At 45.2% G+C, this 18,645-nt stretch overlaps 1 long non-coding RNA gene across 2 annotated transcripts; it reads left to right on the top strand.

Annotated features, from left to right (window-relative positions):
* The first annotated feature begins 4,267 nt into the window (after positions 1 to 4,267).
* On the top strand, positions 4,268 to 17,027 carry LOC148394668 (uncharacterized). 2 transcript variants are annotated; one of them, XR_015860107.1, is made up of 3 exons: positions 4,268 to 4,626; positions 14,867 to 16,082; positions 16,236 to 17,027. It is a non-coding gene; the product is annotated as an uncharacterized LOC148394668 (long non-coding RNA). The 2 variants fall into 2 exon arrangements; XR_015860106.1 differs by having other exon boundaries at positions 14,867 to 16,473; positions 16,558 to 17,027.
* Positions 17,028 to 18,645: the final 1,618 nt, after the last annotated feature.

The following is an 18,645-nucleotide window of genomic DNA, read 5'->3' as shown; positions in this document are numbered from 1 at the left end:
GCTATTGGCACTATCCCAGAGGAAACAGACAGATTGATTATATTTAAGACGGACGGTCCTAAAATTGGAAATAATTCTTTAAGTAGTTTGGCTGGAAGCGGGTCGAGTAAACATGTTGTTTATTTAGCCGTACTAACCAATTTTGTAAGCATTTCAAGGGACACGCTATCAAAATTTGAGAGGGTTATTGCATGATCCCCAGCGCTAGTAACCAGCGGAGCGATTGGCATGGTATTCTTGATCTCGTCCCGAATGGACTCAATCTTTTGAGCAAAAAATTTCATAAACTCGTCAGCTGAGTGGAAGGAGCTATCGGGGGTCGGCTGGCGCAGAGTTAGCTTTGCCACTGTATCAAATAGGTATTTAGGATTGTTTTTATTAAGATTAATGACTTGCGAAAAATAACGAGTTTTTGCTAAAATTAGCGCATCTTTATATTTCAGGAGGCTGTCCTTCCATGCCTGATGGAAAACCTCAAGTTTGGTTAAACGCCATCTGCGCTCATGCTTTCTACATAATTGTTTAAACGTACGTGTTTCATCTGTGAACCACGGAGTTGGCCATCTACGGCGAGTTTTCAGACGTAGCGGTGCCACAGAGTCGATGGCTTTTAATAATGTCGCATTGAATTCATTTGTAAGATTATCGATAGAGCCGCTGTATGCGGGAAACATGGCGGTTGCCGGCGACAGTAACTCAGACAGCGCAGTTGCAGTCATGGAGTTAAGATTACGGCTGCTATAATTCCGATTGCTCTCTTGTCTTTGACAAGGAACTAAAATTTCAAATTTTATTAAGAAATGATCAGACAGAACAGTAGTGTAGGGCAGTACTGCTATATTTGAGGTTGCTAGTCCCCGGGATAATACCAGATCTAAGGTATTTCCATTCTTATGCGTTGCTGCTTGTACAGCTTGCGTAAAACCACACGTATCGATTAAAGTTTGAAATGCCGAAGTCAGTGGTTCTGACGGTGAATTCATGTGGATGTTGAAATCACCCATGATAACTATATTATCTGCATTTGTCACTAGATCAGCCACAAATTCTGAAAATTCATCCAGGAAGCCAGAGTAAGCCCCGGGTGGGCGGTAAATAACAACAAGATAGAATGACGGTAACGCAGTGGATCGCACAATGAGAACTTCAAATGTTTTAAATACGTGAATTGAGCGAGGCCTAAATCTAAGCTCAGAATTTGAGATGAGGGCGACACCCCCACCCTTTTTTCGAGGACGTGCCACATGCGAGCTCACAAAATTTGGAGGCGAGGCCTCGTTAAGTGGCAGCAATTCATTAGGTTTTAACCAGGTCTCGCAAAGACCAAAAACGTTTAGATTATGTTCCGTGATAAGGTCATTAACGAGAACTGCTTTCGTATGAAGTGATCTAATATTCATAAAACCGAATTTAAGTGTAATCGGTTGATCAGGGTGCGTATCTATCGAAAGATTTTTAAACGGGATGCGAGTAAAATTGTGTTCTCTAGGCCTAATATCACCTCTCAAAAGTTTATTAGGGCGGTGGGATGAAACGACCGTGGGAATTTGATGATGAATATTTGTTACACATGTGAAGTTATCTAAAACAGGCACCGTTTCATCAGCAAGACCGGTCGGGACGGAGTGATTGGATTTGTCTACTACCCCAGTAGAAAGTGTGTTTATGTGCATTGCAGCACTATTTAAACTGTCGCGCTCTAGTCTACACAAGGAGCTATGTGTATGCTGAAAGTCTAGCCTAGCGCTAGTTAACTTTAACTTATCAGACTCCAAACCCATCCTCACAGGTGGTCTAATCACCTGTGCCCTGGCCTGCTCTAGAGTGACCTGTTATGAGAGGCTCAAACAGTAATCTATATTCCTAGAAAGAGTGAAGGCGCCTTCACGGTTAGGGTGAAGGCCGTCCTTCTTCAGCAGGTCAGGGCGGCCCCAGAAGGATGACCAGTTATCTATAAAATACAGTCCCTGCTTTTTACAGAACCCAGCCATCCATCGATTAAGGGAGACTAATCTACTAAACCTCTCATCAGTGCCTCTCCCAGGCAGGGGGCTAGAGACAAATACTCGATGCCGACTCATCTTTCTGGCAAGATCACAAGTCCTCGCTATGTTTTTCTTTGTGATCTCTGATTGTCTCATCCTAACATCATTGGAGCCGACATGTATCACTATGTCCGAGTAGCTAGTGTTGTTGGAACTACGCTGTTGACTAGGCCTATTGCGAGTCAGCTCCCTAAGATTAGCTTCTATGTCGGGTGCTCTGCCCCCAGGAATACACATTACCGTGGCTGGATTTTTAAGCGTAATGTTTCGGGTAATGGAGTCGCCTATGACCAAAGTGCGAGGGCCAGTAGACCGAGATGGCAGGAGTTAAGTTGAAGGGTTTTTTTTGTATTTTCTTTGATTTTACATTTTAGGTCGTGTTTTCTTTTTTTTTTTACAGATATTTACTAAAATTATGACACAGTCAAATAAGTTCATCTTGTCTTTATTTATATAAGTGTAGTAACTGAAGAGCTGTGTGCTCAGTGGGTCCAATGTCCAACCACAGAATTACAGTGAGGAAGTTTAGGAGGTGATTGAATGATTCTTTGGTGTGCTCAACCGTTGCGCGCCGCGGACCGCACAACTGCACCGCGCTGGTCGCATTATTGTGACAGAGCAGTCGCTAAAATTTAGAAATTATTTTTAAAGTCCTTATGGACTTTGCAAAATTTAAGTGGACCTCAGTGCGCAAGGAGCTTAATTTGGTCCGATCGCGCAACCGCAGCGTGCCGGTCGCTCAGTGTCGCATTGCTTTAGGAGCGTCTTTGTCACGCCCGTGCCACAGCGCGCTCGGCCTGCACTTCGCTCGGCCACACCCCTTTCGTTACCGTAATGTCTGTCACCTGCTTCCTCTTGTTACCCTGTGTATTTAAGCCCTGCCCGTGTGTTTCTCCCTGTCGGTGTCTACTGTTGTGTCCATTCCTGTTCGTGCCCAGTGTTCCTGTTCGTGTCATCTGGTTTTCCCCCGGTCTGTCTGAAGGCTCACGGTCAGAATTTTAACCTTGTCCAAGGGGACTTCATGTCGGTCAGTCTGTCTGTTTTGCTGGCCGTGAGTCTTCCTCCCGTCTGTGACGTCGGTTCCCCACCTGCCTCCCTTCCAACTCCTTTTCCCTGCAATAAATCCTGGTTCAAGCTGCATTTGGTCGCCCTGGCTCAACTCCTTCCTGACAGTCTTTGTGTTTTAGGATGGCTTTACTGCTTCCACTTGCTTCCTTTGGAGGCATGATTAGAGTTGATGCAATCCTCAGAGTAACGAGAACGTAATAACGAACGGAGCCAGTTGGCATGCGGATCCTCTCGGCTCATCTCGCGAGGTTCGACAACCGAATTTCGTCTGACAGCCGAAGCAATAAAATCTCACATTTTTTGTTCGAATCCCGATTTGTTCGAGAACCGGGACGTTCGAAAACCGAGGCTCCACTGTAATTATAACAACAACTTTATCAAACCATCCAAATCATTAAATCCATTGAAATCTTCGTCCTTTGTGTCACTAATAAACAACACCACTGCTGACTCTGGAAGTACATGCGACGCTGACGCTGACGACTCATCGTCAGTTGCAGTTACAATTATTCCACAGGCCGATATAATTACATATAAACTATACCGTTTTGACCCGAATATAAGGCGATGTTTTTTGCATTGAAATAAGACTGAAAAAGTGGGGGTCGTCTTATATTCGGGGTCTAGACCAGTGTTTCCCAACCTTTTTTCATTCACGGCACACCTTTTCATTGGAAAAAATCTCGTGGCCCACTGCCAACAAAAATCTGTTAAGCTCCTACATTAAAATCAGTTATATTACAACGAAAGACGTGAAGTCCTATTCCTATATACGTATGGAGAGTCGAATAACTTAATAGAAATAAATACTAAATATTCTTTAAATTGTATTCCTTTTTTAAGATAAAAGTGACAGTTTTTTTAAAAAAGGTTTTAGACGGTGTATGAAATAAACTATTTAGAGTGATTGTGATTAAAATAAAAGAATCAACGTGATTTTGTTTACCGTTTTATACTAGGTCTATAAATATTGCAACAATAAGAAAAAAGTCACTTGCTGTTCTGACAGCAGCTGAGTGGCTATCACAGTCGAGGTGTCTCGACTTGACTGTTTATTTAATGTATGTGAAAAATAACCAATCCAGGTTCTCCGGATAAACTGTATGCTCTGATTTTCATTGGACCGCAAATGCACCACAACCGTCATAGTTGTCTGTCACTGTTAGCAAAAGCACACAGCATAAACTGAATATGTGTCGATGCAATACAATCAGACCGACACAATATGAAATCTCAAGATTCTCCGATTCTCGATTAGCAAGTGGCTGACCAGGCCTTGCGCGAACTGACGAGTGGTTTGGCGATCCTGTTTACAATGCGCTCCGTAATTAATATTGGACAATCCCACGGCACAGCTGAACGTCTCTCACGGCACACCAGTGTGCCGCGGCACAGTGGTTGGGAAACACCGGTCTAGACATTATACCCATTTTCACTTTTGCGCAACGATAAGTTAAAGGTTGCTGGCATCGGCTGAGTTTGTTGCTGTGATCGTGTGCGTCTTTGACACAAAGTGAGTATATACATTTCATTGTTACTACTGTCCACTGTTGTGCCGTTTGTCCGATCGCGGTTTGCTTCGTGTGCGTGCCGTTTGATAGACATCTCCGGCGCGCTCCTTTAAGTTTGCCTATCTTTACGAGTAGCCATTACGCAGCGGCACAGCGACTAACGGTCGCGAGCAAATCTATTTTGTTGTCTCGATCGATGACTGTTGGTGTGTTGCCGAGAGTATTTCATTTATAGTTATTTATCATTATTTTTTTGCCAATAATTCAGTAAAGCAATCAAAACTCAACCACGTCTTCCCTCCTGTGTTCTCACCGACACCCGGGGGTGAAAAGAGCATAATCATCCGAGCCAACCCCCTATAGTATAGTATGAGGACTGTATAGGGCCTATACAGTCCTCAGGCTCCTCAACAATAGCGATAGCAGTTTGCATTATTTTATTGCAATGTTTTTCCTTATTCAGATGTGTTTCAAGACTACAGTTAGACTTACCTTTGATGTTTAATGCAGTTATTGCAATTTTGTTGTTTTATCACATAAGATTGGTTTATTTACATTTCAAAAACCAGAAGCCATTCATTTACAAATGTGATTGCACTTTAGTTTACATATCTAAATGTTCAGATATTGAGATTTGATTGACAGTTTTTCTGTATAGAAATTAAATTTGGTGTTCAAAAAGTCTTTTTTCAAACTTGAGTCTTGAAAAAGAGGGGGTCGTCTTATAATCGGGGTGCAGGAAATGGGGTCAAAATGCAAAAAGTCCTGCCTAGCTACAAAAACAGATATGCTCAAACCTCATTGAATAAAGTACATAAGCAGACAAGTATATTCACATGTTAAATAAATAAAAGAAACATTTTAAGCATATAATTATACCTACACACCAAATCAATAAAGAAGACATAACTACACATTTTTCATAAATGGTGATGAGAAAGGGCGGCTCGGTGGCGCACTGGGTAGCACGTCCGCCTCACAGTTAGGAGGGTGAGGGTTCGATTCCACCTCCGGCCCTCCCTGTGTGGAGTTTGCATGTTCACCCCGGGCCTGCGTGGGTTTTCTCCGGGCACTCCGGTTTCCTCCCACATCCCAAAAACATGCTTGGTAGGCCGATTGAGCACTCCAAATTGTCCCTAGGTGTGAGTGCGAGTGCGGGTGGTTGTTTGTCTCTGTGTGCCCTGCGATTGGCTGGCAACCGGTTCAGGGTGTCCCCCGCCTACTGCCCGTTGATGGCTGGGATAGGCTCCAGCACGCCCGCGACCCCCGTGGGGACTAAGCGGTTCAGAAAATGGATGGATGGATGGTGATGAGAAAGGTTTTTATAACTTTATGATCTGATATACTTCTGAGCTCTTTGAAATAACAAATGACTTTTGATATATTGCCTAAATAGCTTAATGACCCTTAAGGAACTGTGTAATGCATGCCTGATGTTTTTTCTCTGAATCATGGACACGACCAGAGTCGTCTTGACCGTTCAGTACTTGATTGTATCTTATGTTTTGACTAATGCTAGACGCCAGTTTTTGATTACTACTGAACGCTCTGCACAGAGGGAAGTAGTTTGCCTAACAAAGAAAAGATACGGTTGAATGAGGTACGACAGTGTATGTCCAAGATTGGAGAAGAATGTTCACAGGAAGGTCACGTGGAGATAAAACCAGCAGGTGCCAGAAGGAGCCACCCGAGAACTCGGCCAAAGATGATCGCCAAGGCCGAAAGACGGGAGGGAAGACAACAGCCCCCTCCACACACACACACACCAACAGCCCCCACCTACACACCGAATCGTCCATAACCAGCACCACACCCATGGAAGCAGACTCTCCTTCGAACTTGCCCCACCCCGAAGACTCATCGCCCATCAATCCCGGCCCACAATGTGCTACTAAATATAAAACTGATCTAACAACCTTGGACTTTGCCTTTTCTGAATGGAGACTTTCCGCTCTTGAAGGGCCCAGCGCTGTATTGTACTTTCCTGAAAACAGAGCTTTTTGAACAAGAATTGTGATTGAACTCAACCAATCTGTGTAAGTCTAATTTCTGCTTCAGTGTCTTTGCATTTTCCTAAATCTGAAGAAATCAAACGAGCACGCAGTGAGTAAATTGGATAACAGGTGATTGGCAAAGGCTTTTGCCGTGAGGCGCAGATAATGCGCTCCCTAAATTGTGGACAGAATCCAGCAGGGGTCATCTTATATTCGGGCCAGTACGGTATATAAAATAACTATAATATAAATAACAATTTTATCGAACCATCCGTGTCACTCCAAATCAATAAATCTATCGAAATATTTGTCCTCTGTGTCACTTGAAAAAAACGCTGTTGCTGATTCCAGAAGTACATGCGGCACAGATATCATCAGGTATTTGGTCAGCCACCAATTGTGCAAGTTCTCCCAATTACAAGATGAGAGATGGTTGTAGTTTTCATCATATCATCATAGGTACACTTCAACTATGAGAGACAAGAAAAAAAAAGTCCTGAAAATCACATTGTCTTATTTTTAAAGAATTTGTTTGCAAATTATGGTGGAAAATAAGTATTTGGTCAATAATGGCCTCGATCTGGGGCTCCACGCAAGATCTCACCCTGTGGGGTCAAAATGATCACAAGAAACGTGAAAAAAAATTCCCAGAAAAACACGGAGGGACCTAGTGAATGACCTGCACAGAGCTGGGACCAAAGTAACAAAGATACATCAGTAACACACTACGCCGCCAGGGACTCAAATCCTGGAGTGTCCAGGGGAACATGTCCAGGCCCATCTGAAGTTTGCTAGCGAGCATTTGGAGGATCCAGTAGAGCAGGGGTGTCCAAACATTTTGCCAGGAGGGCCAGAATTGATAAAGTGAAGGGGCCTGGGGACCAATAATTTTTTCTGACATTTTTTAAGTACCGTATTTTTTGGACTAAAAGTCGCTTCGGAATATAGGTCGCATTAGCCATGAAATGCACAATAACGTGAAAAAAAAAACATATATAAGTTGCTCCGGAGTATAAGTCGCATTTTGGGGGAAATTTATTCGGCAAAATCCAACACCAAGAACAGACATGAACGAGCAACAACATGCTAAACGATAGGTATGCTAACGTGACATAAACACAAACGAAGAGCTGAGAACGGGTCTGATGTAACATTCAGAGTTATTAAAAAAAATATTACATAAAAAACACGTTTATAGAACCATCTGTTTCACTCCAATTCATTCAATCAATCGATCGTTCTTTATGTCATCAATGGGTGTGCGCCGCTGACGGCGCTTGCACTTCAAAATATTCCACAGGCCCATATAACAATATATAAATTATATATCAAATACCTATTATATAAGCAATAATTGTCAGGCTTGGATCAGGGAGCGGTCTCAGATGCAGAGTGTCAATCAAAAAGACATTTATTCCAACTGGCTGGAGACAGAAAAAACTCAAAGCGCCTCTAACAGAGGCAAATCGCGGTGACAAAACAATACTGAAAAAACACGGAACTCAGGCTTGACAAAAAAGGGTATCTCACAATGGTATTCTCTATTGGAGCTGGTGCTCGAGACAAGACAAGACGCACTGGCACAAGACAAGGGGAAGACACGGACTAAATACACTCAGAAGGGCGACGACACAGGTGCAGACAATTAGGCCCAAGGACACAGGTGCACACAATCGGGATCAGGGAATACAAGTCGACGGAAGCACAGAGGAAGGAGCCACGAACTGAAACGAGAGAGGTAACAAAATAAAACAGGTAGTGAAAATACGACACACAAGACAAGACAACAACAACCTGAAAAAAACATGATAGCATGACAATAATATTATCAAACTATCTGTGTCACTCCAAATCATTAAATCCATCGATCAAATTCCTCGTCCTTTGTCAACAATGCCGTGCGTGCGCCCTGATGTCGGCCTCGTCGTTATTCCACAGATCTAGTATATAACTACTATATTGTAGCGTTAACAAAGTACAAGGAAAGACGTGGGTTTGGTAAACGGCTCTTTATTTAACAAAACAAGAGTTCAACGACCCAACAACTACTGAACTGTAACGATAAAAACATATACCAGTTGCTACACGAAATAAAATATATCAAATAAGTATAACATAAATAGTTCGCCGCCACACGGCCCCAAGAACCGGCATCAACTCCGAGGCGTGTGGCGGCGTGGACTTCCATACCTGGAGGTGGCACTTCCAGCCACGGAGGTGGAAGAGAGTTCCATAGAATAGGACCGGGCGTGCGTAAAAGCCATGTCCGAGCCCCATCCACTGTCCCCGGACAGCCACCCGGCCGAGTGCTGGCCCCCGACTTCCATCCACGGAAGTGAAAGACAGCTCCGTAGAGTAGGACCGGGCGTGCGTAAAAGCCATGTCCGAGCCCCATCCACCGTCCCAGGCGACAGCCCTCAATGTCAACTTTCCTCGTTTTCTTTTCAGTCGCCATGGCAGAGATGAGCGGAGAAGGGTGGTGCTGCCACCTTTTTGTAATAAGAGAAATTACAGTTTCAAGTTTCATGATTATTTTTTATGCAGTTTGACAGTGCAGGCGGGCTTTAAATACTACAATGTAAGACCGAAGCAGCGTGCCGTATGAAATCTGACCGGGGGCCGGATTTAGGCCGCGGGCCGGACTTTGGACATGTCTCCTCTAGGGCCTACTGTATGTGGACCAGCATTCTGATCCATGCAGTAGCATGGAAGCACTACTGGTTTATATACCACCTCCTGGCTCAGAGGTTGCGGTTTTCAAAAACGGTCTTTCTCAGTCTAGAGAATGGCCCAATGGCAGAGCGGAGGCGACTTCCTCGTCAATGATTGCCTTGGGGACAGGAGGTTCCTGAGGAGGGTAAAGTAGTCCACATTTCCAATTTGGATTCAGTCAGCTGAGATATTTGGAGGTGAAGCAAGGGCTATTGTGTTGAAAGGTGGCTGGTATAGGATTTGTTTTTTTTTTAACGCTGAGGCCCAAACCAAGCTCTTTTTATGCTTTGGCAAGGGCATCCAAAAGCAGCTGTTGGCCTTCTGAGTGACCCACAAGGGCACTGTCGTCTGCATACTGTAGTTCGGTGATGGATGTTAGGGTTTTTCAGACCCAATGAGTGATTTTGGGCTAACCAGAGTGACGGGAGGGGCACAATTCAGAAAACGTGCTCAGCTCGTCAAGAAAATGCCATTCAAGCAATAAGAATAAAAATGCACCTAAAACCTAAACCAAACGCTGCAGATGGTCATTTCTTCATGCGCAGTGGTCAACTCGGCACTCTAAAGCCCCCTGAGAACTTTTTTCTATGCCAACCTAACCAGAGCGACGGGAGGGGCACAATTCAGGAAACGTGCACTTAAGGTTTGTTGGAGTGTATGCACGAGAGGTATCTGAAAATTTACTCATCATTATTATTGTGTGAAACGTAGCAAGAAAGTCCAGAGCATTGTTTTACAGGGACACGGCATCCAGGAGTTGGATATCAACACCGAGCTGTCACAATCAGTGTTGCCGACCCATCCCGCTATGGACTTGCAGACGGAGGAAACTGGATGGGAGCTTTGGACATCACCGCTGTGTGCCAGGATGAGAGAGCCGTTTTCAAGGTGTAAGGGCTCTACTACCAACATGGCTGCACCATCGGACGGGACCTACTTCGTCCAGAAGTTCAGAAGCGCTGCCTCACCTGCAGTGCAAGTGCCTGTTCAGAACGGATCATGGTTTTGTGGTTATAAGAGTTGTCCGATGCTGCCTGCCAACTGGACACGAGTGTGTGCGCCAGTGTGAGTGACAAACCACACCTACAGACTAGAACATCATCAGCTGACGAAAACACGAGCACATATACAACTTCTTAGACGTGACAGATGTGATAATGATAATGAGACGTGGATTGCGTAGATGCTGTTCTGTTGAGCATGTTTTACGGAAACTTTTTGATTTGACCATCAAAAATGCTTCGCAAGTAATGGATACAATGATGTACTGTTTCTATGTTTTTCTTTTTCTTTTTTTATTGATAGTATTCTGGTCGCCTAAGGCAGAGGGGCCGTGTGAGACTTTTCCTGCTAATAACATCTGGCCAGCAAGTTTTTCGCTTACACAATAAGTTTGATCTGGGGTATTGAGGGAAAACCTCATCTTCACTGGAAATTGTTGCTATCATTGTTTGTTCTTTTTTATTTTTACTATTTTTCTTTCTTCGTTATATTTTCTTGCTTGCCTTTGTTGTTTGGGGTGACATAATCATATGATAAAACAGGAGGCAGATGTTATGGTTTTTCAGATTATCCTTACCGTATGATTATGTTGGAATGCAACTGGTAATAAATAAACTAGCTTGTCAAATCCTACACAAGGTCGTAAAACACCCCCTGATATGTTTTGACTAGAGAACAAGGGCTTCCTATTCAGCCTACTCTTACCCCCACTCTGTTTCTCTTAAAAAATATGCGCTTGCAGGAGGGAGAGTTGAGACTTCATTCCTTCAACGGATGAACTGTCCACCTGCAGGTGTCTAAAAGGACTTGCTTGTCTCCCGTGTGGTTCTTGCAAAATAAATTGGAGTGAGCGAATCTCTAACAATGGATGTGGTGGTGGTTCCGCCCTTAGCCTTGAATCTGTTGTTGTTGAAGAGTTGACCGTCAGTCTTGTATTGTACATGATTCTGACTCCTTCAGGTATATATTTTCCTGTATGATGTAGGATGGCAGAGAACAAGATGGAGAAGTGTGGGAGCGATCACCCAACTCTGCTTCACTCCCGTGTGAACCCTGAGGGGTTATGTTTAATTCCATCCAACCGCTGACAATTGTGGCTTACATGTCTCAGTACTCGGATGTAACCATCTGGACAGCTGCCTTTGCTTTAGCATGGGCTGTTCTTATTGTCTTACAGCTGATGTCATTTTGCCAGGCCATAAATGCTTGGTGTCAATGAGCCGAAGGATTTTGCCTTCATTCTCATCAATCTAGTCTTTACGTTTACGGGTCTTATAGCCAATGGTGCTTTTACAGGAGTCAATGGTAATAGTCCTGAACAGATCCCAGTGTGCCTCTATATCATTTGGATATTGGTCGTGCAGATCGGTGCTGAGGGTGGCCTGACGCTGCTGCTGAAAGGTGGTGTCATCCAGCTTTTTGATGTTGAGCTTTGACGGAAATTTTCCTTTTTGCATCCTTCTTTTCCACATAAGAGACATGACGGAGCAGATGGTGCGGATAGTCTGTCCAGCAGTCATCTGTACTGATCATCGCTCTGGTGTTGAGCACATCGTGTCGGTCTTTAGTGCGGACGACTGTAATCAATGAGATGCCAGATCTTGGAGCAAGGATGCATCCAGGATGTTTTGAGTTTTTTCATCTGGAAGAAAAGTGTGTGATTAGGCTGTTCTCTGTCCACTTCGACAGTAGCAGAACACCATTGGAGTGAGTGTTGCCAACTCCTTCCTTCTCAATCGTGCCTTTCCATAGTTCATGACATTGTCCAATGAAGTCTCCAAGCAGGACAAGCTTGTTGTCCTTGGGAACTTGGGATAAGATGTTATCCAGGTCAGTGTAGAAGGCCTCATTCACTTCGTACTGTGAGTTAAATTTTGGAGCGTACGCATTTACAACCGTGGCCTTTTGGTCGCCCATGGGCATCAGGGGAATGGTTATAAGACGTTCATTGAAGCCCAGAGGGAGTTTGGAGAAGTGGCTGGAGGGTGTTCTTCATAGCAAGATCCACACCATGGATCCTAGGTTCTTCCTTTCCAGAAGAAGATGTATCTCCCCTTCTCTTCCTTCAGCTGCCTTTCGTCTGCCAGTCTCCTTAGCTCGCTGACGATGATGGCGGTTCGCCTTTCAGGTCATTCGCTGTGTTTGTTGTTCATCAGGGTCTGTACATTCCAGGTTCCAAATTACGTTTGTTAATATTTCTGACCGCATAGTGGTGAGCTCAGACAGGAGTTGAGGCAGGCTCTAAAGTCTGGTCTACTTTTCTTACCAACATTTTCAGGTGCGCCAAAAAAATTCCGCTGGAATATACAACATGGCTCAGTGAGGTCTGACAAATTCCCAAACATGGTAGACTATATTAAAAGGAATTTGCACCAGTTTTTACATCAAGCAGACATGCACCTGTCTTTGAAAATAGAGCCCAAAATGAGTTCTGACTTCCTGAGAATTCTAGATTTCAAACTGCTATTCCAGTTACATCCATGTCGCAAGGATAGAGCTCTGTTGTAGAGGGCTTCCTGTATTAATATGTGCATCACTTTTTATTGGAATATTATGGAATATTTCTTGAATTTTACAAGTTCAATTAAAAAATGAAAATAGAGAATAATATATAAAATTTTCACAGTGCCACAGTCACAGCTGTCTGTCAGTCATTACGGTAATCCCGCCTGCTACACATTCATGGCCACACCTCTTCCACTAGGATGATCATGCACATCTGCCACTAGCCTGTTTACCGGGCTATTTAAAGTTAGAGTTAAAAGTCCCAATGATTGTCACACACACATCTGGGTGTGGTGAAATTTGTCCTCTGAATTTAACCCATCCCCGTGTGAGTTTGATCCATCCCCTGGGGGTAGAGGGGAGCAGTGAGCAGCAGCGGTGCTGCGCTCGGGAATCATTTGGTGATCTAACCCCCAAATTCCAACCCTTAATGCTGAGTACCAAGCAGGGAGGCAATGGGTCCTATTTTTATAGTCTTTGGTATGACCCGGTTTGAACCCACAACCTTCCACTCTACCACTAGTCCACTGAGCTGGTAAGCCTGGCCAGCGGAGCACTCCTTGTCAGTCTGTCCCGTATGCTCACTGCGCTCTACCCATCTGTCTCCCGTTGCCGACCCGTTCCATTCGCTGACCCGACTTGTGTTGCCAACCGTCTGCCCTGGCCATCCGTCCATTATTGACCATGCTCTGCTTGCCGCCTGCCCTGGCCACCTGCCTAGTGCTGACCACGCTCTTGCTTGCCGTCCTGGCTCTCCGCTCATCCTCGATGCCGATCCCCCGCAAGCACAACGCTTGGCCAGGTGCTTGCGGTGCCGCTCTCCTCGCCGGCACTGCTCCCGCTTTCCGGCTCGTCCCCGTCTGTGCCCCTTGACGCACCCATCTTCCTCGATTGCCGGCTATGCCATGGAGCAAGCACCCACCTGCTCCAACTCTTGATCTCCATTTCCCCTCTACTTTACTTTCATGCAATAAAGACTGTCAATCTGTACTTGGCTGTCCTGCCCCGTTCGTCACAGTACAAACTGACCAACATGCAGCCAGCAGATGACCAGACCACCATGTACCGGTTGGGGCCAGTGATGTGCGGTTAGGTTCATGACTGGGGAGGCACTGACGTTAACCCCCCCCCGGTAAAATTTGTCCGGCACCTAACCATGTCACAAAAAAGGTTGGGGTACGCTGCTCTAGTGTGGCTTATTCATTATTTAATTTGAACTATTTTAATAAAATCTCATATCAGCAGTCTTCACACATAAAAACACTCAATGAAGCACATGGAATCAAAAACTTGTTTTCGATCGTGCGTACCACTCCGTTTGAAAAGACATGCTGGCTCCTAAGTCCCGTTTTCCAAATCTAACCTTTTAACTCCGGAGTTGCTCTGCCTTTACTGATGACCTCCTGCTTTGACCGAAAATCCATCGTCGGAAATTGTTTGGACATGAATCCTCTATTGTAAAACGAAATGGAAAAATGGAAAAAAACAAAAATAACAAAACGAATGTAAAATGAAAAAAAAATGGACGACTGCTCCTCAGTTGTTCACTGTAAATTTGAACTGGAGCTTTTATTCTACAGGTAAGGCGCATGAAGTATCCCGGGATCACTAGCACCCCCTGCCATAAGGCTGGAGAACCTTTTTTTTGTAGCCTCCGTAAGATCTCTTTTCAAAGCCCTTTTGTTCATCTAAAGAAACACAACTATCTGTAAAGACAAATGACAAAAAACACAAGATATTATATACACTAGCTTAACCAGTGTTTGAACACTTAAACATCGACATAAAGAGAGAGAGCAGTTCAGTCTAACTAAATAGCCTATCAACGTAGGCAGCCGTGTGATTACGCAATCCTCAGAGGAGGCTAGACAGAAGTTGGCTGCTCCGACTCCTCCTACGTCTTCAGTTTTAAAATAACTATAAACATTTAGCGATTTTGGTTCAAAATGATACAACATTATTGAAATGAAAAGGAAAATTACTATAATAAAAATAATTGAATTTGTTTTCCCCCTTTTCATGATGGCAGGGGAGGCCCCTCGGCGGAAGAACTGGAACCGATGGTCGACAACCCCAAACGTTTTGACGGCAATCCGAAACATGTTAGGGCTTTCCTCAAGAGCTCTCGTATCCAGTTCAGCCTACTGCCTCGCATGTTCGCCACCGAGCAGGCCAAAGTGGGTTTCGTCATCACGCACCTGGACAGGCGATGCGCGACTCTGGGGCACAGCCGAATTTGATCGGCAGGGCCCTGCCTGCTCCTCCTTCTACGCCTTCGCAGCAGAACTATTCCGTATGTTCGACCTGGGCTCCGCCGCTCCCGACGCCTCGGAGGAACTCATGGGTTTCCGTCAGGGCGACCGGTCTGTGGCCCATTACTCTCTCCATTTCCAGACCGCAGCTCGTCATTGGTGGCCGCCTACCTCCACGGGCTCGTGGAGGGAATCAAAGACAAGATGATCTTCCATGAGCGCCCCAAGACCCTTGAGGAGGCAATGGATCTGGCGGACCGCATCGACCGGCGTCTCTGCACTTGGCGCCGAGAGCGCGAGCAACACAGACCTCCAGCAGTCCGCGACCAATATACACTTCCGTGCCGCACACCTCCAACAGCCCCAGGCCCCAGCCTCGGGGAGTCCATGGAAGTCGTATGGACCCGCCTATCGATAGAGGAACGACAGAGGAGAATAACCTAAAGCCTCTGCCTTTATTGCCGTGAGAAGGGACATAGAATTGCCACCTGTCCATTAAAAGACCAGAGCTCACGTGGCTCCGAGGGGATCCGCGTGAGCTTGACCGGTCCTGGCTCTCCCGAAGATAACGCCCTCATGCTACAGGCCAGACTTCTCCTTCCGGTAGGAGTCAGGACCGTGGCGGGCCTGGTAGACTACGGAGCCGAAGGCATTCTCCTGGACAGTGAGCTCGCCCGTCAGGGGAACCTCAGACTCCTGCCCCTGACGCCACTCGTCCCGGCCTGCGCCTTTGACGGCTGTCTGATCGGCGAAGTGACCTCCATTACAGAGCCGATCACCCTGCTACTCTCAAATAATCACAGGGAACTAATCCAGTTCTATCTCTTGCCCCTCCCAGGCCGCCAACTCATCCACAGGCACCCCTGACTGCGCCAGCATAATCCGTCTCTGGAATGGGAGACGGGCGCAATACGGGGCTTGAGCGAACGATGCCACCATCAGTGCCTGAGACACGCTGCCAGTCCGCCCAGCAATCCAGCTCCCAGGAGCTCGGTAAGTCCCTCCAATGTATGACCTCCATTAATCCACGGGGCTGGGCCCAGCAACTCCCATGGGGGGAGTATGCACACAATTCACCCCCCGCCTCCGCCACGGGACTCTCACTGTTCCACTGTGTTTTCGGATACCAACCACCATTGTTCGAAGAACAAAAATAAAGCGCTGCCTGCCCATCCGCTCTGGTGTGCGTGTGCCTCTGTCATCGGGCCTGGGTGAGAACTTGGTCGTCTCTCCTCCGATCGGTGGCCAACTACACCCGCCAGGCAAACAGACACTGACGTACCAAGCCGGTCAAAGAGTGTGGCTTTCGGCATGCGACCTGCCTCTCCGGGTTGAGTCTCGCAAACTGACACCTCTCTTCATGGGACCCTTCCCCGTCTGAAAGGTAATTGGCCCGGCCGCCGTTCGACTCCGCGTCCCACGTTCGATCCACCCCACGTTCCACGTATCGCGGGTATGGCCTGTCCAGGAAAGTCACCTGGTTCCAGCATCCATTTCGCCGCCGCCTCAGATCGTCATTGGGGCCTCGGCTTACACAGTGCGCACCCTCCTCCAGTCTTCAGTACCGAGTGGATAGGGAGGGCTAAAATGACTCTGCCCGTTCCTGGATGGCAGGACGCCCAAGGAGTTCCTCGAGGAAAGAGACGCCCGACAACTCCTCTCCATCTCTGTCTGTTTCTCAGGGTCCCATATATGAAGGCGGTCTCACTCCCGAGACCGGCTACAGACGACTCGGACTCGGACGCCTTGACTCTGAATATTGACCACCTCCGATAAATAAAATACAATTACGTTTTGATGTTTTACGAACACTCAAACTACACATTTGTTAACCCTTTCAAACAATTCCGAGTCCAATTTCCATTCCATAAGTTCCGAAATATAAAATATATATTTTCTAATTGAGACACATTTTATTTATTGGGAAAGAACCAGTTTTGGATGAATCACCAGCCTATTGCAGTAGATCTGACTTTCTTTCTTTCTTTCTTTCTTTCTTTCTTTCTTTCTTTCTTTCTTTCTTTCTTTCTTTCTTTCTTTCTTTCTCCTGTATTTATCCTCTATTTATCACCAAATTACTTTGTTATGACTTTCTTCATGATGATGGCTCATTTAACACGAGGAACTGCTGCATTTTCTACAAGAAGTCGGCTGGCTTGAGTAAAGATTGCATTCGAAAATAATTTGAGCTGGCGGTCAAGTGGCTGTTAAAAACTAACTTTCAGCTGCAGCAGCCTGTGCCAGTAGTCAAGCTGTGATCGTGAGAATACAATTTCAGCATCAGTGTAGCCTGTATGCAGATGTGAAGGGAGCATGTGGTTCTTTCTCCCTGCTTTGGGGAATCCACAACAGAATACAGCACACACATGGACTGTGACAGTTTTATCTCAAGACAGAGGAGTTGATGCATGTGACCAGCTGGATTTGTTTGAAACAAAATATATTTTTAGTTGTATTTTGTTCATTATGTCTTCAGTGATAATAGCCTTTTGTTTTCTTTTGTTCGGACACAATATATACTAGGTCTTACCTTAAAAAAAATTCAGACAGTTTTGGCAGTATTAGCATAAACTATGTTGAAAAATGCGTCAAAGATTTTTGCCTCATCAAAAAAAACTTAAAAAACGAGCACATCATAGAAAACACCTCAGATTTAACCTCCGTTGTCGAGATGGAGGTATCATCCCGAACAGCCTACACATAAAAAAAAAACATCCCAACAAAGAACTCAGAAAAAATAATAAGCAAAGTGCGGATGAATCTGGTAAAAGAAAGAATCAGGTGCAGACCGAACAAACTACACAACATTAACACGGATTTACAGCAACAGCTGGAAGACTTCAAATGCCGATACCCCCAAAGTAAGGAGACGGAAGAAAAAAATAGAAGAGCACTTCAACAAAACACACAAAGACGAATTCATAGCCACAAAAACACGACACATAAAGAAAATAAAGAAACTGATGGAAAAGACACGGAAACAAGGACAACAAAAAACACCCGTAAACAACAAGTGGATCCACAACGCATCATGTACTATTAAAAGGACTCAACTTTGCCGTCACACCAAAAAATATCCCATACAAAGACTTCATCCTGGCAACTGAACTCGCTTGTGAGAAAATACCGGACATGGGAAAAAAAAGCCGCACTGCGCAACGAGGTGGCAGGCATTTTAAAAACCACCCAGCAACATTACCAGAGAGGAAGCAACAGCCATCAACTTGTTAACAAAAAACGAGGAGATCACTATTTTACTGGCGGATAAAGGCAGAACTACTGTCATTATGGACACAAAAAAATATGAAAAACGAAGGCAGGACATGTTAAACGACACCAACACCTACGAGATCCTCAAGAAAGACCCAACAGAACAAAAGAAAAACTCAAGGCACTATTAAAACCACTACTGACTGACAACAAAATAAACAAGCAAACATACAACCATCTCATACCCACAGCAAACATCACACCACGGATATATAGCACGCCAAAAATCCACAAACCAGGAACACCACTACGCCCAATAGTTTACAGTATCGGTTCAGTCACCTAC

The sequence above is a fragment of the Syngnathus floridae genome, chromosome 8 (assembly GCF_059516105.1).
Source record: "Syngnathus floridae isolate MCC-2025c chromosome 8, RoL_Sflo_1.0, whole genome shotgun sequence".
Taxonomy (NCBI): domain Eukaryota; kingdom Metazoa; phylum Chordata; class Actinopteri; order Syngnathiformes; family Syngnathidae; genus Syngnathus; species Syngnathus floridae.
This window is presented reverse-complemented; position numbering and strand designations above follow the sequence as displayed.